Source organism: Oryctolagus cuniculus, chromosome 8 (assembly GCF_964237555.1).
Source record: "Oryctolagus cuniculus chromosome 8, mOryCun1.1, whole genome shotgun sequence".
Taxonomy (NCBI): domain Eukaryota; kingdom Metazoa; phylum Chordata; class Mammalia; order Lagomorpha; family Leporidae; genus Oryctolagus; species Oryctolagus cuniculus.
In genome coordinates, this window is record NC_091439.1 from 56,927,031 (window position 1) to 56,951,650 (window position 24,620).

Consider the following 24,620-nt stretch of genomic DNA (forward strand, 5'->3'; position numbering starts at 1 on the left):
CAGCTGAAAAACAAAAAAATCCATCCCAAATACCTGAGAAAAGTAGTATGTTTAATGCCTCAGTGAGCCAAGCCTGGGAGCAGAAGACTGGCCGAGTGTCAGAGAGCACTGTCTTGTGAGGAGCAGTTAGCGAGAGGATGTGTGGTTGTCTTGCCGGTCTGTAGGCCTCAGTTGGTGAATTGATAAGCGTGTGAAGTAGAATCTCTTGATGTAAACACTATGATTTAGAAGTTAATGCAATTATTTTTTTTTCATAAATTTCAAAAGGATACTTGACTTCTCAGGTAGGAAATAAGATTTATCTAAATTTCCACATGGTAGCTACAATGGAAACCTGGGCTCTATAATCTTGGAGATCTTTTAATGGTTGCTATAGGAAATAGCTATTTCATATTTTAATAGGTTTTTCAAATACTTAATGGTAGAGGTGTCTGTGTGATTCGTATGAGCCTTCTGCCTAAAAAAGGCGAATGAATTAATAAAAGCAAGTAGAGTTTAATCTTTAGAGACCACCCCAAATAAATACTTGTAAGAGACTTTATATTTTTTTAAACTAAATATGCAAATATATCAGATACTTATTTGTTGGGTAGGTTTTTTTTTTTTTGGATTGAGGGGGCTGAAGAGGAAGAATACATTTTAGATAAGAACTAATGGAAATTATTGAAGACTTTTTAGAAACAAAAGCGAATTCGTGTCTTAAGAAGAATAGAAACTAGCCACAAAACAGTCTTATATTAAGCTGTGCTTGCAGTACTTGTGGAATTTATTCCCTAGATGAGCTACTTTTCCTTTCAAAACAATTTTTAAAAAGTAATAAAAATCTTGGATTTTATAAATAATACCTTAGAGTATTGAAAATTATGCTTCTTTTCCTTTTTAAGCCAGCATTCTGCCTACGTCTCCCAACATTCTTTTTCTCAACCTTTCATTTTGAAACGGTGATAGAACGGAAAGTATTTATTGTTTATGTATTAAAACTTTGAGGTTCAGTGAATCAGATAGGCATTCTTTGTGTAGGAAAGATTTGTGACCAGAACAAATGTCAGTGGGTGTGGAGTGGAGGAAAGTGGAGTGTGATCCGGAGACGATTATCTTACCTTGTTGTCCGCTGCTTTGTTTCTGTTCCGTTACCTATTGGATTGAATTTTATTTTGTGCATGTTTTCTTGAGATATTCTGCAGTTTGCACAATTCCAGAAGCTTTTCAGTGTTAACCACAAGGCTATGTTAGATTTTTTTTTTTTGAGGCTACGACTGAAGTGAGTTACAATCATTGGTTTTTAATACCCAACAGTTGTTCTTAATGTGTCTGAGATCAAAAACATTTAACCGGAAGACAGCCTGTCGTCTTCACCACGCTTCTGCCTTCTTGCTCTTTAACTCTGTCCTGAACAGGACTGTTTGTGTCACTAGCATCCGGAATGATAGATTTTCATGGAGAGTGTCAGGAGCAGAGTGACCATTTGTGTTTGGGTTTAGGATGAGAGAGCATCCCCTGGCATCCCTGTGAGTTGCATTTGCATTACAAACAATTGCTTGTTTATTGCATCTGCTGCCCAACCTGTTGGGATGAGAAGAGCCTCTGGGGGTGGGGGTGGAGGGGTGGGAACCTGACTGCCCCTTCCCTACCTGCTTCTCTGTTTTTATGGAACTGCAGTATTGGCTCGGCCATCTGGCTCTCAGAAAAATGTTTCTGCTGGAATCTCATTTTACCAATCCTATACGTTTTAGCTTGTTTCAAACACTGCAGGATGTCTGCTGTAACAGCTTTTACCTATGACCTGAGTGTCACATTACCTATTTAGGAGAACCATCTTCATCAATCCACACACACACACACACACACACACCCGCCAATTGCTTTCTAAAGGGAAGTTTTAATTTGCAAATTACCCCTAGAACTGAAATTCTTAGAGATGTGTCTGTACCAGAAATCTTAGAAATGGGTCTCACAGAATTTTAAAGAATTCTTTGGCAGGCGTTGGTCTTCTCAGAGAGGAGTTGCAGGGGCCTGTTAAATATTTCAGAGTGCAGGCCCTGGAGAGTTTGTGAGAAGCGTACTCCCAAACCTTTCTTTCTCTGAACCTCATTCGTGAAAATCCCTGTAGGCAAAAGGTAGAGCATTAAAAGAAAAAAAAATGGTTCTTCACATCCCTAGTTAGGTCCTGGCAGTTGTGTGCCTGAACAGCGTGTGAACAGGGAGCTTGGCCAGCTTCAACACAAGTGAAAGTTCCCGGTGCCTTGCACCTCCATTTGTCCTGTGTGCGGCCCCACGAGTTTAACACCTTAGCAGAGAAAGATCTCGTCTCGCTGCAGATGCTTGGGAGGGAAAAGCAGCAGACAGCGCAGGAAGCTGCAGCAAACGTTGCCGCTCAGTCACACCAAACCACAAGAACACCTGGTCAGTGCAGTGCTGTGAACTTCCTTGTTTTTGGTTCTGTGTGCTCTTTCTCGGAGTGAATTTTCAGGTGGGAAAGGAAAATATTGGTGTTCTCATTTCAACTATCTCTTTTAGAATTTGGTGTTTGTTTTTAAAGTAGAAATTGCTATGCTGTTTCAGGAGGTGCTTTTTCATCATTTTGAATAACTCGGTTCTGTTGTGTGACTTTTACCTGAAGGGAGTCAACATTTTGAATTCTGAGGAACAGAATGATACTTATCATTGTGTTGTCTTATCCCCTGTCCCTCATATTTCTGTTTGCTGACAAGTTAATTGTGTCATTGTTCACACCTGGAATTCAGGAGCTAAGGTGGCCTTTTCTAATCAGGTAAGCCGAACACCAGTGTCCGTCACATTGTTGCATAGCCTTTGCAAACAGTCACAGCAATAGTTCAGGAACAGAGGGAAACTTTGACTTATAGCCCATATAAGATTTTCTTGGAGATATTTGTGAAAGAATTTTTTAAGTTTTACATACTTATTTATTTGAAAGACTGATAGATCTTCATCTGCTGGTTCACTCCCCAAAGGCCCACAGCAGCTTGGCTGGGCCAGGCTGAAGCCAGGAGCTCCATCTGGGTCTCCCACATGGGTGACAGGAACCCAAGACAAGCCATCATTCACAGCCTCCCAGGTGCATTAGCAGGAAACTGGATCAGAAGTAGAAGTTGGATTCAGTCCCAGGCCCTCTGATAAGGGATGTGGATGTCGCAAGCGGCAGCTTAACACACTGTGCCATGATGCGTACCCCCTCACATAAGACTTTTAAGGGGGAGTTTCTTTTCACTTTACTGCAAGGAATCATTTAACATGACCTACTGAGAAATTATTTAAAATTTTCTCATTTAAGTTGTATATTTTTTGAAGCTAAGAATATTGAGTTTTCCCTTTTACCTAAGTGCAGAACACAAAGTATGTATACTATCAGATTTGATTGTGGATGGCAGGAGACTATGTGGGAAAATTCCGCAGAGCCTGCAACCTCTTCTGTGTGATTCCTTTGTAGTTTCATAGCTACGCAGTTGGGAAAGGATCATAGCGTTATTGGGAACTACTGCCATCTTCCCTTCAGGTAACTTATGATCACTTTGCTTATTCAAATGTCCCAGGAACCTACTGCATGTTATCCTTCTGGAGATAATATTGCATGTATATAGCTGGTCCTTACTCTCAGATAAGTTTTTTCAAAGTGATCCTTGTAGTTTTTTTTGTTGTTGTTGTTGATTCAGGAGGATGTGAAAACAGCTTGGAAATATTCAGTAATGTCACTGAAGCAAGACAATTGAGCTAACTTGCAAAGTCTATTAATTTTTGAAGTATTCCTTCAGTCTCAGATTTTTCTCATCAACCCCATTATTTTGATCCAGTCTTTCCTGTGGTTACTCTTACGAGATATGGCACATTTTTTCCCCTTTAATTAATCATTTAGGCAGAACTATTTTTGGTTTATATATTTGAAAAGTTTTTTGAGATATAAGGCTATTTCTCTCTGACTCCTGTTGTTCCTCATCCTCATTTATGTAATATAGACATAATTGGAATTTTATAAAACTGTTCTCCTTTTGATTTTAGAGAAAGACTGGGACTATAAAGAGGAAACATGCCAGCTCTTGTCTCTGGCCAGTAGAAAAGCACTTATGTTTTATTCTGAGGTGAAAGCAGAGCTTAACATTACATAGGTATTCCTGCCAAGGGCCCAAAGGTGGTTTTTGTTTTTGTTTTTGTTTTTAAGGGGATGTTCATTTACAGCTTGTCTTCTGTGAAGCTGTTGCTTAAGTGATTATGCCAAGCTGAGCCAGTATGTATGAAGCTAATCCTGAAGACTTAGAATTGTTTCATGCTAGCCTGATAGGTCCTCATGCTTTCAAAAAAGGCCGCACTTGGGGCTTTATTTAAATAATTTTAAAAATATGTTTTAGATTTATGATCATAGAGAAAGAGTTCCCATCTACTGTTCACTCCCCAGATTCCCACAGTGGCCAGGTCTGGGTCAGACTGAAGCCAGGAGACAGAAACTCAAGCCAGGTCTCCCAGGTGAGTGGCAGGGACCCATCACCTTCCTCCTCCCAGGGTGCACATTAGCAAGAGTTTGAAATTGGGACCAGAGCCAGGACTTCAGCCTAAAAAAGACTCCAGTATAGTTTGCAGATGTCCCAACTGGCATCTTAACTGCCAGGCCAAATACCTGCCCCTCAGGATTGCTTTTTAAAGGCTGAATTGTGATCCTAAGCAGTCCGTCAGAGTCTAGAAACTACAGATCCTGCTATAAGCCCTTCAGTCATTTTAGGCATATAAACAATGGAGCCTCAAAACCTGGAAGAGACCAATAGCAAAGTAGTCATCAAGGAGTTGGGAGTTGAAATGCACCGGAGGGAGTGGTGGGGATTGAGCAGTAGCCTGTGCAGAGAGTGGGGTTTGAGAACCCAGAAATTCTGATGACCTAGCTGGGATCGTTTGCAGACTGTTATCAGAGGCTGTGCAGAGGATTATAAAGTCTTACACACAGCACTCATTCTAGCTAAACCTCTAAACCTACTGAAATTATCCACTTGATGTATGTAGATCATTTACAAAGCTCACCGAAGGATGGAACTCGCATGCCTTCAAAATAAGGGGGGAAAATTGCAAGGAGAGTATGGAACCAGCCAGTATTTTGTTTGCTAGTGTGCTTTCTCCCATACATAGGAGAAATACAAGTGACAGAGAGGTTGCATTATGGAAGCTTTAGAAATATATTTTATTTTTGAAGCTAACGAGGGGGCAGATAGCTTCTTGAAAAAGCATTTTATTGACCATCTTGTCTAGCTGTGCCTACAGATAATCTGTATGGAACTTGACATCAGTTTTTGCAGAATCAAATTTTGGTTATAGTAATTTGTTACTGATGTTATCTTCACTTTTAAAAAGGTACCTGTGGTGACTGCACTGACCATAGAGAAACAATGGATGAAGGGGTGGATGAGAAAAGGCCCCCGGGGGTGGCTTTAGGATAGCTTTAATTTTCTGTTACTGTTGTCAGCTGAATGAAACAGTCAACAAAACAGTTTTAAAATTTGACCTACTAAGATATTTTTGTAAGTCCTTTTTTATATCCTGATAAACTTTGTAATGAAAGTTATCAGGTATTGGTGATGCTTGATCATCTAGGGATGAATACATCAGAGATAGTTACTAATCACAGAATAGATGCCCCAGTAAATTTGCTGACTGAATAGAGAATGCATAAGACATTGTTCATGTATGTTTTCTCGATATTTCTAAATGATCTCTCTTTATCAGACCAGTGTTGTATGAAAAACAAAACCTGACAGGCACTAAATAATCTTTAATATTTTGTTATTCTCTGATTTGTTCCATCAGTGAGTAAAAGAGCATTAGACCAATGTCTTTGGTTAGGAAGTCAAAGATGCTCCTTATAGAATATTATGTTTCCAGATAACAGCTGAAAACCATCAGCCCAGGGAGCACACTGTGAGAATAAACAAAAATTAAAAAAAAAAAATGGGACTGGGCCCTCTGGAGGAGTGGTCATAAGAAGTACTTATCTCTCACTTAGATCCTAGAAGCCTAATTGAAGAAGTGGAGTTGATGGAAATGCTTTTTCAGAGGATACTTGAGATGGAAATATAATAGTAATAAAAAGAAAACCATCTAGAAGTTTGTTTTTGTATCATGTGGTTAATGCTTTTCAATTAATTTTTATTCTTTCCCAACTAGAAAGGACTTTTTTTTTTTCAAAAACACTTATGATGTTTTCAGATATTAAAAAATTTTGTGTTTCTGTGTTTGTAGCAGCATCAGGGCTTACTTTTCTAGGCCACTGCGTTATAAACTGATTATACCTTTTAGCAATGTTGGGAATGAAATTTCTGAGTCTATGAGGCAGCATAGGCAGTGCCCTATGAAGGCTGACCCTGTGGAGGGAAGTACTGGGCTAGATGTCAAGTCCAGGTGCCAAGTCTGCCAACCTCCTCTGAAAGCCTTGGAAAGGCATTTCACATCTCTCACCCTTTGCTCTTCATCTGCAGATCTGGCTTAGGTAGATGGGAAGCTCAGGATGCACAAAGCCTGCAGCAGCTTTGGCAATAAAGGAGTCCAAGATGGTATAAGCCAGTGCTCTGGTATTTTCCTGGTGTGATTTCTTGCACCTGCTATAGGTGTTTGGTACTAGTTGGGAATCTCCTAAGAAAAGGAAGATACTTCTGGCTCTTATTTTTCCACTATGCTGACTTAAAATTTGGAACTGGGTGAAGGCCTAAGGTTAACCTTTAGAAAATGTTTAAGGAACTAAAAGTTTTAAGGATTTGTCATTGAATCCTTTATGGAGTGGTTTCCCTGTCTTAGACTCCTTGCTCCCCTAATCATTGGGAGGACACTAGATCCTCCTCTCATCCTATTCCCCTATAAGGGAATGAGATGTGTGAAGGTACAGATTTCTAAATTTCACGTATGTTAGCTGAAATGTCTCATATCCTTCTAATATTTGTTAGGAGAATGTTGGATAACTTAATTTCTTGGACAGGAATAAGAATGTATTTTTGGTTAGGAGAATTTTTTCCTCTTATCCAATAAGAACCAGGTTTCTTTGCCCTACTGAAAAATTGTATAGAGAGGAAAACTCAGAGTTATGTGAATGTGGAAGATACCAGATGAGTTACTTTTTTCCCTTTTAAAATTTTCTTCTGTCTGCAATCTATTTCACTTTCTTGGCACCTAAAAAGATCAAGTTCAAGGGATATGTTAGCCAGGCAGTAAGTAGAAATTATTTTTTTCTCGCGTTGTGGAAAATTCCAGCCTTTCTCATTTCAGGACTTTCTTTAAAACCCAATGAATGTTAAGTATATACTGAATGCCAATGTGGAGTCAACTTTCTTTGTTCAGGACTTCGCTTTTTAAAACCATTATTTATTTTATTTGTTATTTGAAAGAGAGATAAAGATACAAAGACAGAAAAAGATCCTGCATCTAGTGATTAACTCCCCAAATGCCTGCAACAGCCAAGACTAGGCCATGCTGTGAAATCAGGAGCCCGGATCCCATCTGGTCTCCCATGTGGGTGATAGGGACCCACATACTTGAGCCATCATCGGTTGCCTCCCAGGGTACACATGAGCAGGAAGCTAGAGTTGGAAGTGGAGCTGGGACTCAAACCCAGGGACTCCTACTTGGGATGCAGATATCCCGAATGCAACAAACACCCGTTCCCTAGGATGCCACATTTTTGAGCGCTATATGTTGTACCTAATGATAATTACGATCATCTTGGAATACCAGTTCAAATGACTTGGATTGAAGAAAAAGGTAATGTCTTGTCTCAAATGTATCAACCTTTGTGGTAGGTTTTTTTTTTTTTTTAAAGATTTATTTATTTAATTTAAAGGCAGAGTTACAGAGAGGCAGAAATAGAGAGAGGAAAAGAGGTGTCTTCCATCTGCTGGTTCACTCCCTAAATGGCCACAACAGCTGGAGTTGGGCTGATCCAATGCCAGGAGCCTCTTCCAGGTCTCCCACATGGGTGCAGGAGCCTAAGCACTTGGGCCATCTTCTGCTGCTTTCCCAGGCACATTGAGCTGGGAGCTAGAAGTGGAGCAGCCAGGACTCAAACTTGCACCCATAGGGAATACCGGCACTGCTTTTATCTGCTATGCCACAGTGCTGGCCCCATCTTAGATTTTTTTTTTTAAGTCTAAGACAAAATCAAAGACCCTGAAGTGAAAAAGCATTTATCATTTGCCATGGTTGTACTAACCAGTTGGCTAGTCTGATTTTTTTTTCAGTTGTTTGAGTTTTTGTTCATTTTTACTCACACATTAAAAATTTTTAATTAAACCTCAAGTGTGTGTGTGTGTGTGTGTGTGTGTTTTTTGTTTTTTTTTTTGTTTGTTTGTTTTTGCTTGAAAGGGAAAAGGATAAGCATTTGATGGATGGATTTTTTAAAAAGCTACACCTATGACAGATACTGTGCTAAAAAATTTTCAGCTATCTTATTTAATCCTAATCTGGCAGCTATGGGATGGATGTTTTAATCTCTCAGAGCCCATCTTCAGGGATAGCAGTAACCTGCTGCAGTTTAGTGAGTTGTGGAATCAGGGCCTTTATTCACTTAAAGATTTATATATTCTTATTAAAAATAATAGTATGTACCTTTAAAAACACAAAGCACTGATTTGTTTCATTATAATGATTAAAATGTAAAGCAGCAAAGTTATGATAATGATTCTGTTAGGAATTTCTTTTCCAAAATGCTGATTCTTTTATGAAATAAAAACATTTTTATTTTAAAAAGTAGTACACGTTTCCTTGACAATTTAGAAAACTTGGTTGAGCAAAAGGAGTAACAAATACCCAATTCCTAGGATACTACTGTCAATGATTATCTTAAACTTTCCATGTGGCCTTCTAGATGTCTCTCTGTGCTTCACATAAATGTACATAAACATGAATACTTGTTATATACTCAAGGCAATGGAAATCTAATATACATTTTGTAAATTGCTATTTCCCCACCAAGGTATATTGGATATCTTTTCTGTTAAACACTTTTGTAACATCATTTTTAAGAGATTGCCTGGTTTATTTAGTTAGTGTCTTATTGGTAGACATACAGATAGAGTCACCATTTTTTCCAGTTATACTTGTAATGAAATGCATGTTTTTAAGCTAAATCTTTGCACAAATTCTAAATTATCTCTTTGAATAAGTTACTAAAATTAGAGCATCAAAGGTAACACACTTTTCAAAATTGGGACTGACCCAGCATTGCAGTTTAGCTCTGAAAATACACCTTTATTTAATGTAAAATTCTAAAATAAAGTAAAAATGTGTACTTGTTTACTTTCAGTTGTGGTTATACTTGGTGTTCTGAGACTCCTAATTTTGATGCTTCTTCCATCAATACGTCCAGTGGTAGAGAAGAAGTTAGATGGAGGGACCACATAATATCAGTTTTATTATTAATGTCTGGACTGGGAAATGTGGCTTGAACCATGTCATGAATTTGGATTTCCTTAGACTTCCCCAAATTGAACACACAACCCAGCCATAGCCGTCCCCAGCAGAAGCACTTCTACCTCCGTAGCAGGTAGAATCAGACGAGAGAAGAGACCCATTTTTGGGCAAGCTGGCTGCAAAACAGGGACCAGCAGGTCAGCCTATCCTGTCTCAGTTTCTTTTTCCAAGTCACCAAAGACAGTCTCTCACACTTGTAGAGGGTGAATGATGGGGTAGGTAGGGAAAAAGGCTGCAGCCTGTGCTAGAGTGGCAGGAATTGCTACTTGACTGGCCAAGCTAGAGAGGAGAGCAAAGGAGAGAGTTCTTGGTCACTGACTGGGCCAGGGAGACTAATGGTAAAAACTTCAATAAAAATTTGAGATGGGAGTTATAACAATCACTGTTGCAGTTGGAATTCCTGATTCCTGGTGCTTTGCTGCCGCCTATCTGTGTATCCTTCCCTTGTTTTGAAACTTGGTTTCCTCACCTGGAACATTGCCACCTCTTGTACCTTCAGCCTGGGCAGGGGACCAACTGCCTCAGGGTCACTCGTATTCTCATTAGAAAGCCTTGCTTCCCCCCCCATCCCTCAGCCCTGGATCAGAGTCTTCAGACAGGTTGCATATGCACCTTTAACAGGTTCCTAATTAATAATAAGTTTTGGAAAAATGCTGACAACAGAGATACCCAGTAACTTAGGTCCCTTTTCTGTAAATGACTTGCCCAAGGTGGTACATGGAGAAAACAGTGGAGCTTGGGCTTTGGTAGTGTGTGGCTCCAAAGCTCTCCTTGTCTTCACTCAGCCCTGTCCAGGCCCAAATGAAAACCCCTGATAGACTCAGTTTACTTATAGTCAGAGCTCGAAGATTTCTTCCTGGGTGCCTTCCTCCACTGCTAGACAATGAAACCTGAATTGTTTAGCATTATTTTGAAAGCTTTGTACAATCAGTGATGTCCACTTTACAATTATTACTTCCTCACCACCCTGCAGCTGATGATTCTGTTTCCAAACCTGCATCCTAAACCCTTTTCAAATCTTTTTTTTTTTTTTAAAGATAAATGTATGTATTTATTAGAAAAGCAGAACATCAGAGAGAGAGGAAGAGAGAAATCTTTCATCTGCCGGTCTGCTCCACCAAATAGTCGTAACAGCCAAATCTGGGCCAGACCAAAGTCAAGAGCCTGGAACTCCATCCGGGTCTCCCACATGGGTACCAGGGCCATCATCTGCTGCCTTCATGGGCACATTGGCAGGAAGCTGGATCAGAAGCAGAGCAGCTGGGACTGAAACTATCACTCCAATATGGGATGCTGATGTACTAGCAATAGCTTAACTCTCTGTGCCACAATGCTGGCCCCCGAATCCCTGTTTTTGGGATTCTCCGGGTTGATCTCCCTGAAATGCCCTATTCCTTCTTCTGCTAGCACAGTCTTGTCCATACGTGAAGGTCCAGGGTAAATGTTTCTTTCTCCATGAAATGCCTTCTGTTTTCACCACCGGTTGATAATAACTGTTCTCTTCTGGGGTCCCTGTGGGTCCTTCTTGGCCCTGTAGCCATGTTTCATGATAGTGGGTTGTCTCTGTTTTCTCTGTTCTTTTACAATTGGGAGCCGTTGTCCAGAACCTGTTAAACTACCTTCTGTCAAACAGATTGCTCATCAGATATTTGTGCGATCAACACAGCAGAAACTTAAAAAAAAAAAGTAATGTAAGGCAGTAATACCAGGTATCACTTCATATTTAAATGGGAACTCTTTAAAAATATGGACTCATATTGAGTCACAAAGCTCAAATTATCTGTGCATTAGAGTCCGTGAACTAGACATAAGTTGATGATATCCTGATAACCCTGTATTACAACTAAGGGGATTGAGGCATAGGGCTGAGAGAAGACATACGGAGGCCTTGAAAGGGTTAAGGGACTCTGTAATACAGGTCAAGAAATGGAAGGTCTGATAAAGTAGGTAATTGGCTGTGATCACACAGCTAGTGAGTGGTGGTGCCGTGATTGCTGGGTGCTCTCTGCAGTTTCAGTTTCTTGCCATTACTCCCACAGGCACATCGAAGATGCTAGATGGTTGTTGAATTGGTGAACTTCTCATCAGTCAGATGGAAAATATTCTTAGTTTTCTTGGTGGGGGGGGAGCGGTTTGTGAGAATAAAATAAGATAGCATATCAAATTATAAATTGCTTTAACATTTTTGTTATGGATAGGTGTCTTGATGGCTAGAAGAGAATCTGGAATTCAAAGGCAGCCTGTTCGGTACAGAAAGAGGGAGGTATATAAAAGATGCTAGTATCTCAGCCTGAGGATGAGGGGACAGTGTTGGTGGAAGTAATGAATTTATAAAGAGCACCAGAGTTTAGGACAGACATTTATGAATTTGCCTTAGAGGTTAACCTGTGTTTTTCCTTTTATGCCAAGAAAGCAAAAACTTAACCAGGACCTGGAACCAAATGATTGTGCATTATGGACATGTTTTGGGTTCATCTTTATCTGATAGAAGTCAGAGATGCCTCACAAAATCAATTTACTAATCAAAGAAGCTTTCTAGATTTTGGCCTTGTAATGATTATCAGAAATAAGTATACTGCCCAGCAGTGGAGGTAGGACAGTAATGGTATTACTAATACACTACGTAGCATGCAGTATATACTGAATGTACTTTATAAGCATTTTTCTTATTAAATCCTCAGAATAACACTGATAACACTGGTGATGTGAATGCTGTTAATAGTCCCATGTTTCCAGGGATTCAAAGCCAGGTATCCCTGATTTCAGGAGTGGAACTCAATCCGTACTTCCCTCAAAAGGGTGTTGAGAGGGGCCGACATTATAGCGCAGCAGGTTAAGCTGTGGCATGTGACACCAGCATTCCACATGAGCACCATGTAGAGTCCTGGTCAGTCTACTTCCCATTCAGCTCCCTACTAATGTGCCTGGAAAGGCAACAGAAAATGGCCCAAGTACTTGGGCCCCTCCCACCTGTGTAGGAGACCCACGTGGAGTTCCAGCCCCCAGGCTTTGGCCTGGCCCAGCCCTGGTGGTTGTAGCCATTTTGGGGAATGAACCAGTGAATGGAAGATCTCTTTGATTCTCCCTCTCTCTGTCACTCTACTTTTCAAATAAATAAATCTTTTTTTAAAAAATGGGTGTTGAGTGTAATTCCTAGGTCGATAAACTACTTAGAGGATTAGAAGTGTCTGCTGTGTTTTATGAAATATAAGCAGCCAGGCTTTAGTGATGGCTTAAATAACAGGTTTTGAGAATACTGCAAAATTGTCTTCTGGTTCACTCAACACATAACCATGTAATTGCCCAATGTTCTTGAAAATTCCTGGGAAATATTTGTTCCTTTGGTGTCTCAAATAAATTTTGATAAATGGCTGATTTTTTATGGGAATCCCTATTGCTGACTCTTTGGGGACCAGTGTCCCTAGATCTTCATTACTAAATAGATAGGTTAATCAAAAAGCTGTGTGACCACAGATTTTGTGATTCTTGGAATCTTTCTGGTAAATGATTTTGCCTCCTTATTCTATAAGGACCAAGCATTTACAAGCAGAAATATGCTGCCAAAGAGTATCCTTTGCACAATAAGCAATTAAAATGTGGTGTGTGCTTCCTTTTTAGGAGCAGTTAGTGGTGATTTTTGTGGTATCATGAGTTAGATTAAGTAAGAGAAATTAGTTTAGAGTTAACTGGAATTGTGATCATTCCTGAGAAGTTGCAACAGCAAATTTCCTATAAAAAGTGAAGAAACTTTTTTTTTGTTAAGGAGATATTTGTTAGGAACAATCTTTTCATCTTTGTCTCAAAAGGAAATGTGGTTTTGTTGTTGTTGATTTAAAAGTTACATAAATAATCAGGGGAAAAACCATGAAAGAACAGAAAATATAAATAAAAAGAACCTGTATTTCTGTAAGTCAGATGTAATGGTTTCACTTCGAAATATGTATTTTCAGATGTTCTTTCTGAACACTTTTACAAATGGACTCATTTTATTGTAATCCTTTTTTTTTAAATTAGAAATACAGTGTGTGCTCACTTTTTTATATGAATAAATATAGGCATAAAGCATCCATTGTAATGACTGGATAATATCCAGCTATATATTAAAATTTCAATTTATTGATTTTTGTTCTCAGTTATGGGTATTGGGGTTTTTCTGTTTTTTAAAAAAAGATTTATTTATTTGAAAGTCAGACTTAGGGAGAGACAAAAAGAGAGGGAGAAACACCAAGAGAGACATTGCATCTGCTGGTTCATTCCCCAAATGGCTACAATGGCCAGGACTGGACCAGGACAAAGCCAGGAGCCAGGAATTTCATCTGGATCATCCACGTGGGTGGCAGGGCCCAAACACTTAGGCCCTCTTCTGCTGCTTTCCCAGACCCTTAGCAGGGAGCTGGATTAGAAGTGGAGTAGCTGGGACTCATGGGATTCCAGTGTTGCAGGCAGCAGCTTTACCCACTAAGCCACACAACACTGGCCGGGTTTTTCTGTTTTTGTTTGTTTTAAATAATGTTATAATGAAACTGTGTTAAAATACATGAATCCCTAATCTGTTTTTGTTTATGTGAATTACTAGTTCATGTCTTTCTTGATTTATGAGAGTTTTTCATATATAAAGCACATTAACAATTTTGATAAATTTTCATAGAATAACAGTGGTTTAAAGCTATTGTGCAACAAAGTTATGATGGTTTTCTGTTTCTTTGCTTCTGCTCAATGGAGATCCACCTGTTATTGTGGAAACAACTAGCTGTTTAATACAAGGAAGTGCTTTTCATCATTAGTTTGGCTCATTATTTGTACTTTATTTTTGGAAAGAAGATGCTTATAAAGCTCTTTTGACCCTTAGCTGGCACAGTACCCAGAAGGCGCGTTGTATTCCAGTGCACTAATCAGAAGATCTCTGTTACGATAGTAGTCTCTGAACTAACCCTAAAGGTTAGGATTAAACAGGTTTCCTGGCAGAATGAAGACAAACACTGAAGAATGGTTACTTCGGGAATGATTTATCACTCATCCCATAAATATTCATCAGAGACTTAACTTTAACAAGCATTGTACTCAGCCCCATTGCAGATACCTGATGATTGAAGACAATTGCTACCCCCTTGGAGCTTGCAGTGCAATCAGAGAGAGGCCTTGGTGCAAACACCAAGTGGAATGCAGAGTGAAGCAGGGCCTACATCACTCATGCAAACCCAGGGCCAGCGGAGTGGGCAGGGATGAGCCAGGTTATCCTAGAGGGTTGCAGCCTGTGACAGCAGTTCCAGAGGACTGTAGTTTTTTATGTGCTATTTTTTTAAAAGGTTTATTTTATTTATTTGAAAGAGTTGCACAGAGAAGGAGAGGCAGAGAGAGAGAGAGAGAGGGAGAGGGAGAGGGAGAGAAATCTTCCATCTGCTGGTTCACTCCCCAGTTGGTCACAATGGCCAGAACTGCACCAATCAGGAGCCAGGAGCTTCCTCTGGTCTTCCCATGCAGGTGCAGGGACCCAAGCACTTGGGCCATCTTCTGCTTTCCCAGGCCCTAGCAGAGAGCTGGATTGGAAGTGGAGCAGCCAGGACGTGAACCAGTGCCCATGTGGGATGCCGGCACTGCGGGCAGTGGCTTTACCTGCTATTCTCTCTTTACAGTTCAATGTGGCCCATTGGAAGTATGGGCCAGAGTCTTTGTCTTACTTGCTTAAAAGTGGTTGTATAGACAGCTGTGTTTGGGCTGGGCCTGGAAAGTTGTTGATAAATATTTTTTTGAATTAAAAAGGCAGGCATGTTAAGTAACATAAGGCTGTTTGCAAAAAGAACACATGACTATTGATAGAGCATTTTGAATAAACAGGTTTATAAGCATGACTGCCACATAAACTGGTGGTTGTTAGGAGTTAGATCCTCCTCTGTTTTACTTTGTTGATATGGTATTGAGTCCTTTACCTGTGTACCCTTTAATTGCATTTTAAATGATTGTTTGTGGAACTTGACTGCAATTAGAATTGGGGAAATGGAATCTTATGCAAGTAGACAGATCAGCTTATGAGGTGTGATGATGTGGTGCACTTTGAAGGCCTGAGCCCAGATCCAGGATCAGCCACTTACTGGCTGTAAAATAGGAAAATTACATTAACCTTTTTGTTTCTGTGTATTTACTCACAAATTTGAAAAACTTCCTGATATCCTAGAAACATAGCAGGAGGTGACTTCTTTCCAAAATGATTTTACTCAATTCCCATAGATAGGAACTATTTGATCAAAATCCATGTTGGAATCACTGTACTGCCAAGTGTGATTTCATTCATGTCTTAGATGCTATTTAGTGAATAATAGAAACCAAAAACTGAAGTTAACCACGTTAACGAGATTTTATGAGGGATTTTTATGTCTCTAGTTGGGGAAATCAGAGGTTAAATTTTTCAAGATGAGATGTATTCTTTCTAGGATAGCTGGGTGTCAGGAAGGAATAGAGATTTTCTGTGTAATGGTAAAAGAAATGTGATATTTAACCTATAATGAGAAAGTGGTTCATCATTGGGGATAGTTGACATATTTTTGACATGTTTATGGCTTTTGTTCTTATTGTAATAGTTCTTGAGTGCATTCAATAGTGACAATGCATTGTGAAATTTGAAACTTTTTGACTATCTGAAAATATTTTAGAGTTTTTTTTTTTTTTAAACTTCTTTTGCTAACGTCACCATACGTAAAAAATGCTGACATGGAGTCAGGCACTTTAAGTCTTGGCCCACAATGGTAGCTTCTTCCAGTGCTGGGTTGTATGGACTAAGGACGCACAGTCAAATCAATGAGTATAAGCCCTGGGCTGCTTTGCAGCTCAAACCTTTGAGCTGACTCAGAGAAGGAAACACATTTGTATTTCTCTCCTGTTGTTTTGTCAGTACTAAAAGCATCAGAATTCACCTCAGTGGTTTGGCCAAGGAGGTTTTTTTCCTGCTCCAGAGGTGAAGCAAGGCCTGATGGCGTGAGACAGGAGGCTGACCCAGAACTGATTTTGCCTAGCTCTGGGAGGCTGTCTCCTGTATTAATAACCTTCTGTGGCCCTGGAAGTGCAGATTTAACACCCAGGAAGTTCTGGACATCTAACCTGAATAATTCCACTAGGTTGAGGTTGCCTTCAGAGAACCATACCTACTTTCTGCTTTCCTTTTCTTTTTACCTCCCCTTAGGAGATTCCTAGAATGTTTTGTCTTCAGTTGTTATTCAGGGAGTTAACATTTTGGTGACTTATAAAAAAAATCTTTTTAAATATTTGAGAGGCTGAGGGAGACAGAGAGAGCTAGTGTCAGCACTGGGCAGGGCTGAGCCAAAGTCAAAGCTGTGAGCCAGGAAATCCTTCTAGGTCTCCCACATGGCGGCAGGGACTCAGGCAACCTGAACATCAGCTGCTTCTTCCCAGGGTCTGCATCGGGGGAGGCTGGAGTCAGGAGCTGGAACTGAGAATGAACTCAGTCATTCCAGTGTGAGATGCAGGCATCCTCACCACTAGGCTGATTGCTTGCTCCCAGCATGGTGTGTGAAAGTCAACAGTTACCTCCATACACAAGATGAAGCTGTTGGTATAGTCTTAGTTATGAGGAACGTATCCAGGAAAGTTTTCCATTCTGGCTTCCTTTTCTCTTGTTAATTGGGAGAGGAAGAATTATTTGTTCTGCAGAGACTTACAGTTTTATTATTTAGGTATATTCACCTTTCATACAGCTCACTCACTTAAGCTGCAATTTCAAGTTTCTAGTATATTCACAGAACTGTGCAGCTATCACTATAATCAGTTTTAGAACATTTTCATCACTTCAGAAAGTAACCCCACACCCATATTCCCTCAGAGCCTGCTCCAGGCCTGAACAGCCACTAGTCTGTTTTCTGACTCAGTAGATCTCTGTGTTTGGGGCAGTTCCTAACAGAATCATATATGCGCACAATGGATCATGTGCACAGAGCGAACTCCCCATAATGTATGTGATTCTATTTGTGACTGGCTTCTTTGACGCAGCATAATGTATTCAGTGTTTTCATCCTGCAGTGGGAATCAGAACTGCCTTCTTTTTCCACTTTGGCTTTTCGTGGCAGCATCTTGCTGCCCAAAGGTTGGATCTCCCTGCTACCGTCAGGAGCGTTAGCACAGTGAGGAGAGCAGTTGGCTTCATCTGTTTTGGGAGGGTGTAAGACTATACCAAAGTCCATTAATTGTTCAGCTATTTAAGTTGATGGGAGAATTTTTTTTGATTACTAGTTAAAAATATCTGGCCATTGTATATTTGGGAATTACACTCCTATTATACCTGAACCATTATCTAATGACTCAGATAAGAGTACACGTCAGGCAATGTTTATGATCATTGATTAAAGCTGAGAATCTCTATTTCACATAAAGTTAACAATCCCTAATTATCTCGGTCAGCTTCTTGTCAAGTCTTGTCTCAGATTTTTTTAGCTCAACTGTAAGCTCTTAAAGAGTTGGTATTAGAGGAAAAGGCACTGTTAGCTTTGCCATTCTCTGGATATGTGCTTATGTTTGCATCATTAACATCATCTTCAATCTCCTTGGCACTCTCGAACACAGTCTGACATACAGAGCAAATAGGGGCCCAGTGGCAATCTGTATATTAAACATTTTTGTGACACTTAAAATTTTTCATATAAAGTGTATTTTGAAGCTGTGTCTTCCTCCATGCCAGTGGATAATGCTGTGTGATATTTCTGTGGTACATTTTAGCCCAGTTCTATAGATTGATGCCTGGGTAAGTATATTCCTGTTTGTCCCAATAAGATCCTTTGGACAGTCTGGCTGTTTTGTGTTTCATATGAAGTTTTTTTTTTTTTTTTTAAGATTTATTTATGTACTTGAAAGGCAGAAAGAAAATGACGGAGCAGAGGGTGTAAGGGGTAGGGAGATGAATCTTTCACTCCCCCAAATGCCACAAGAGCTGAGGCTGGGACAGGCTGAAGCCAGCAGCCAGGGACTCCATCTGGCTCTCCTACATATGTGGCAGGATTCCAAGCACTTCAGCCATGATTCTACTGCCTCCCAGGCACATTAGCAGGAAGCTGGGTTGGAAGTGGAGTAGCCAGATCTTGAACCAGCCCTCTAATATGGGATACCATGGCTTAACCCACCGCATCGCAACAGTGGCCCCCATTATGAAGTTATGAAGGTTTTTTTTTTTTTTTTTTTTTTTTTTTTTTTTTTTTTTTTTTTTAATGAGCTGAGCAGATTATGCAGCATTCATAAGATACTCCCTTTTTGGCTGGTTGGGTCAGTTCCTTGCTCTGTGGGTTACGTGCACTGGGCTGTGGGATAAGGATGTGTTTTACCCTGCTGCAGCCCAGGTGAATTAACATCATTTGAGTTGTGCTCCCTGCTGTCCTAGTGGTGTCTCATCCTTCCTGTGACCTGCCCTCTAGCAGTTCTGTGGGAATTCTGCCACCTTCCTTTCCCCTGGATTAGTTGCAGTAGGGCAGTTGCTGTTTTAAACCAAAGATGTACTATGTGCTCCAGTGACAAAAGTGCCTGGAAGGAAAGCTCTGTGCTCTCCGAGTCAGTCCTCAGTCTCTCAGGAGCATGTTACACACTGGGCAGTGTCTAATTCTTGACATCTTCCTGTGGATCTTGGTGGCAGGCCTCTGCCAGGCCCCGGGGGATCTGCCTGATAGAAGCTGGTCATTTGCCTGGGAAAAGACAGGAAGGCTGTTTAGAGCCATCACTGAGTAACGAGAACCGTTGCTTTAACGTGCGTCTGTGACCAGCTTTGTTCTCTGGTGAAGAAATAACCAAAGGAAATGGGCTTAAATTGTTGGGAGAATTGAGGTGGGGAGAATTACTTCAGAGGAGGGGATTAAGAACATGGGAATGGCTCATCAAAGGCAAGCATGGAATCTGATTAAAGGTCTGAAGAGGAAATGTTTGTTTGTCTGAGGTGCTCTCTGCCTCACCTGGAGGCATCCCACACCTTGTGCTTTGCCTGTGGCTCCCCACTCCTCACCTCTGAGGCAGTTTTCTTTCCCCTAAGCAGCATGCAAAACCTCTGGGCCCTTCCAGAGATTCCCTTCCTTCCGGAAGGAAAAAAAAATAAATAGGGTAGCACATGGCAGATGCCCTCTCATGGGTCTCCCGTGTGTGGTTACAGCATCGTTGTCACCTCAGTCTTCGCTGAGAGGCCGTCTTAGGGGCATGGGGGACCCGGGGCTACTGAGGCTGGGGAGCGGTCCTGCCTGCTGCTAGGGTGCCTCTCTCAAGGGTGCTGGCGAAGCAGACGGTGCTGACTTCTCGCCTGCCGTTCAGGTGGACTCGTGCCCTGAAATTCTACATTGAGTCTGGCCTGAGGAGAAACGTGGAGAAGGTAGTACCCACTAGACAGGATTTAGGGGATGCCGGAGGCATGCTTGTGTGTGCGTGGGCGGGGGTGGGTTCCGCCGGCCCGGGATCCACTCTTCCTTAGGTACGAGCGAGCGGGAAGCCTCGGATGCCTCCAGTGGCTATTCTGCTGGAAAAGGCCAGTGATTGAATCGTGAGGAAAATAGTTTCTGCCTCTTAATCTGAAATTAGATTAGGACCTTGGGATGTGGAAAATGTGATAAGCTTATTAGAAATGCAACCTAGAGAAAAATACTTAATAACACTGGAACTTACTTCTGGCGTTTTCTTAAGATGGTAAAATTAAGGAAAGATGACTTTTTTTCAAAAGCAAAGACCCAGACTTGGAAATGCTGTGGTTCATGTTTTTTGTTTTTGTTTACTTGCTGAATTTTGCTTTTGTGATTCTGAATGCATGCAGTTTGCAACCTTCCTCCCAAATAAACCCCCAGTAAAACAAACCTGGTAAACAGAAGTGGGCATGCTGTTAGCAAACAGAGTTTTCCAGTTCCATACAGTTTCAGACAAATTTTTCAAAGAAAATTTACAGTTGGGCACCTTGCGACCCAGTCAGTTGATTCAAAATCCTAACAAACAAAGGCAGCTTTTGTTCACCAATTATTTGGTGTTTTTCAGAACTAAGAGGTTTTGTACAGAATGAAAAGAAGCGGTTATTTCAGTCATTTCTTCGATGTCAGTGGGGTTCAGAACTTTGTAGGCTTGCGAAAGTTAAAAAGACTGTTGTGATGGTTCATTGAGTGCTAACTACATAAACAATACTACATGTTTGTGGAAAGGGTACTTTATTAAATGAGATGCACTTACTTTGGGGAATTCTTCCAAAATTTTTCTTTCCTGTCTCCATCCTCATGTCATTTTATTACCTTTGGACTTTTATAGGGCTGTATATATTAATTGGGACACACATTTTCTAAAGTATCAATGTAAGTCCTGGAATTGGAATATTAGAAGGGTGTGTGGAGGCTACTCTCACATTGTATGTAGCACTAGAGAGATACTCTAATGATCTCTGGTGACCTGCTTATTTTCATTTTAATTTTAAATGTCATAGTGGGTTTTTTTTTTTTTTATTCCCAGAAATAGCTTCACTCTTATTTTCCATGTTAGGAAAGCATAGAATATTGGTGTTAGTATATTTTGCTTATAATGTTTCTTAAGAGTTTTTCTACCTTTTTTTGGTGTGTGTGTGTGTGTGTGTGTGTGTGGCTTCAGGTTTTGGTTCACATGTCAAAGTGTGGTCCAGGCAGAATGATTTGTGTCTTTGTATCTGGAGCCAGAATTGAAAACCTCTCTTGACTTCTCTATTCTTCCTAGCCTGTTAATAAGGAATCATGTGGTTACAATTTCCCAAATAAACCTGTGATTTATTAAAAATGCAAATTTCAGCTGTGCGTAGGTGAGGGAACAGGGAGCCTGGGACAGGGAGGGGCAGGTGTGAACAGCTGTGCCAGGTCCACCTTGCATCAGGTATCTGCAGAGTCTTGAACCCAGTGCATGTTCAGAGTCCCTTTCCCAATTGAAATCACTTACCCTATCCTTTTCATTTTACCCTTTCGACTTGAAAAAGTGTGTATTTAGCCGTCAGTTCATTTTGTGTGGTCTGAGTTATAAAATGCCCCTGCTGGTTTTTCCATATGAAAAACATGTTTTTCATTTGTGGAAACTTATATAATTCTTTCCCTGGGTTTTCTTTTGTGCTGCTTTAAATTAAAAGCAAATGTATTTCCCTCCCCTTCCTTCTTCCTTCCCCACCCCCATCTTTGCATGTTCCAATTACAGAGTTGTGAAAATAAGTCATCTTTCGGCTTTTGTTACTTTAAAACAGCTATCGGTGATGTCAGAGTCAATACTAAAAGCATTAAGAATGCTGGCAGAATGTAATGCAGCTGCAATCCAACATGATGCTGGAAATGGGGTTGAGAGCATAAAGGCTTTCCATATTCCCAGGGCGCACAACTGCTTGCGGCCTTGGCTTTGATCTCTTCAAAGGCTGCTGCCTCCTCCTAGATGGAGAGACTTGGCTGCCACTCACTTGCATTGAAAAAAGGCAGAGGTCTCTATTCAGGCAGAAATCAATCACTGTGCAGAAACAATTATGTGTAATTCAACCATCATGAAAACAGGACGAGATTACGGGTTTGTTACCTGAGTGACTGTGTGGAGACGGGGAGCAGAGAACACTGGAGTCCCGCTGACATGCCACATCTCGATGACAATTATAGACATATGAATGATGTGGCGGGCAGGGGAGGCGCGATGACAAATGCTGGTCACGCTGTCCAGCAGAGCAGAAAATGAGGTTACAATTGGGAGATAATGTTTGCATATGTAACCATATTTCAGCAAGCTGAACAACTTCAGGAAATAGACCCTCACAAACTCTTGGGGATATTTGTATTTGTGGATATGTATACCCTACCTAGCATGTGACTTTGATATTGGCCGAATTAAAGACAGACATGATCCTAATAATTTGAGGTTTGTGCTGGAAAAGAGAGAAAATAATTTTGGATTATTAAGTTGTTAATTTGGAGTGTTTGCTAACACAAACTCTGGACATGTAACTGAGTTTCTAACCGAGTATTCACAGGACCATCTTTAAACATCTTCTGGTTCAAGCATAACATTTTTGTTTTGAGTCCGTTAATCTTTCTTAAAAAAAAAAAAAAAAACAACAACAACATTGTTTCTCATCTTGATTTAAGCCCTTTGAGGAAATGATTTTGTCAGTTGAACCATCTTCCCATGCTTTCAGGTGTTATTTTTTTAAAGCAGCCTTCTGAAATACACTGACATTTCCTTTCATTGTGAATAAAAGCAAGGTGACGGTGGTTGTTGTTGTTGTTTTCTAGATAGGAAATAACTTTTCGCTCTAAGTAGAAGTGTATCTCATCTCACAGCCCTGGCACGCAGAGATGTCGAGGCATTTATTTTTGTTTTGACTTGCGCTTGTCACCCAACAAAGGCGTTGGAGTAACCTCACCCTCTGCTGGCTGGCCCCAGAGTAAGGGGGCTGAGGAGGAGCCTGGGAGGCTGGCAAAATAAGATGAAAACCTAGATGGCTGATTATAAAATGGCATTGCTGCTGCTCAGTTTGATACCCAGGCCCCGGGTTTACCTTTTATGCTGCTCCAGCTTAGACATCAGAGGCGTGAGAGCTGCTTTGAGTTACGGATCTTCAAACAATAAGTCAAAACAAAAAATCAATCCCCTCCGGTCCCTGGGTGCAGTTATCGAAAGATAAAAGAGAAAAATAAAGTTATGCTAAAGCAGATAGAGGAAAGGAGCAGCTATGCCAAGGAAACGCCGAGGACAAGTGCAGAGCTGAAGTGGGCCAACATCAATGACTTTTTATCTTATCACAAAGTTTTAGGGTTGCCAGCTCTTTTCAGACTGCATCCAGTCTGCTCCAGGGCTGCCTGGGGCATTGGCTTCAATAAAGTTACTTCCCCCCTCTCCCTCTTAATATAACCACATAGGAATTAAGATTGCATTTCACTCAAGGTATAAAACTTGCCACAGACTTCAACAGCAAATTAGGGGTTTTGATAATCCCTTGATATTTTGAATGTAAATTGAGGGCAGTGTGTGTGTGTGTGTGTGTGTGTGTGTGTGTGTTTAATGTTTATTGAAAGCTGAGATTTACATGAAAAGTAAGGCAAATCTCTGTAGTGTGTATTTCTTCTTGAAGCCAAATTTCTAAGGAGAGCTGGAAAGCCCCCATGAATTCTTTTTGAGGTAAGAAATCTGTGTTTTTCCTCTGTTTCTTGTGGGCAATGTCAGATATTTCTGGAGATTATCTGAAGCATTTGGTCAGCATTTTGTTACATGAGCCAGTATATAATTTTATGAATTCAAGTTACAGTTAAAAAAGAAAGGGGGGGGGGGTCTTACATTTTTAGATGCTGTCGCAGAACAGTTAAACTAGTTTGCTCAATAATTTTATAGCTGTAATCATTTCTGAGATTATCCAAAACAGAGTTCCTTCATTAGCTTCCCTAAAGGTCTTTCACAAAAGGGCAGCAAAGATTTCACTCTCCCTTCCCTTGGTGCCCCTCTTTTTTTCTTGGCTGATAAGAATCTTGTACCTAAGTTTCTGTTGCCGAGCCTGGGGTGGGGGGCCCTGACCCCTGGTGCATCTCCCCAGCCAGGGTGGAGCCGGGCCTGTGCCTGAGCCCTGCCTGTGCCTTGCCACACAGTCTCTTCTGGACATGGTTGCATTTCACAGCCCCACGGGATGTTAGATCTAGGTTTTAAGGGAGAAAGGTCAGCTAGTGTGGCATTGTGGAATAGTTGCTGTGCTGTTTAAAGAGCTGTTGTATACACACACACACACAACACACACGCACATATATGTGTATATACACATATATATAAACTAGTTATATATATATATATACACACACACACACACATAAGTGCTAGCTCCATATGTAAACTAGTAATCATTTGGGTAAAACCATCATTGCTTTCATTTGCATCGTTCAGATGACTCACTGTTTTGAAAATTAAGTAAACTCAAATGGAAAACAACCTTGCACTGCTGGCTGTAACTTTTATTTCCTGATACATTGTTAATGAGCAGGAAAACAACAGAGCCATTTCCACACCTCCCAGGGAGGCTAGGATGTTAAACATGGGAGCTTACAGTATGTATTGTGGGCCATGTGAGAAGAAGCAGAGTGTTGAAGCTTTCTAGTTCCTTAACTGAAGCTGGGGTGGGGAATCTGTCTGTATTTTTAGGTCTGTGTCCTCTGACTCTCCTCCAGGCTGGGTTCAGCTAGCATTTC

General features: G+C 40.7%; 1 protein-coding gene across 9 annotated transcripts in view; it reads left to right on the plus strand.

Annotated features, from left to right (window-relative positions):
- LEF1 (lymphoid enhancer binding factor 1) overlaps positions 1 to 24,620 on the plus strand; it is a 138,496-nt gene that overhangs the window by 5,564 nt on the left and 108,312 nt on the right. The gene's annotated exons all lie outside the window — the stretch shown is intronic.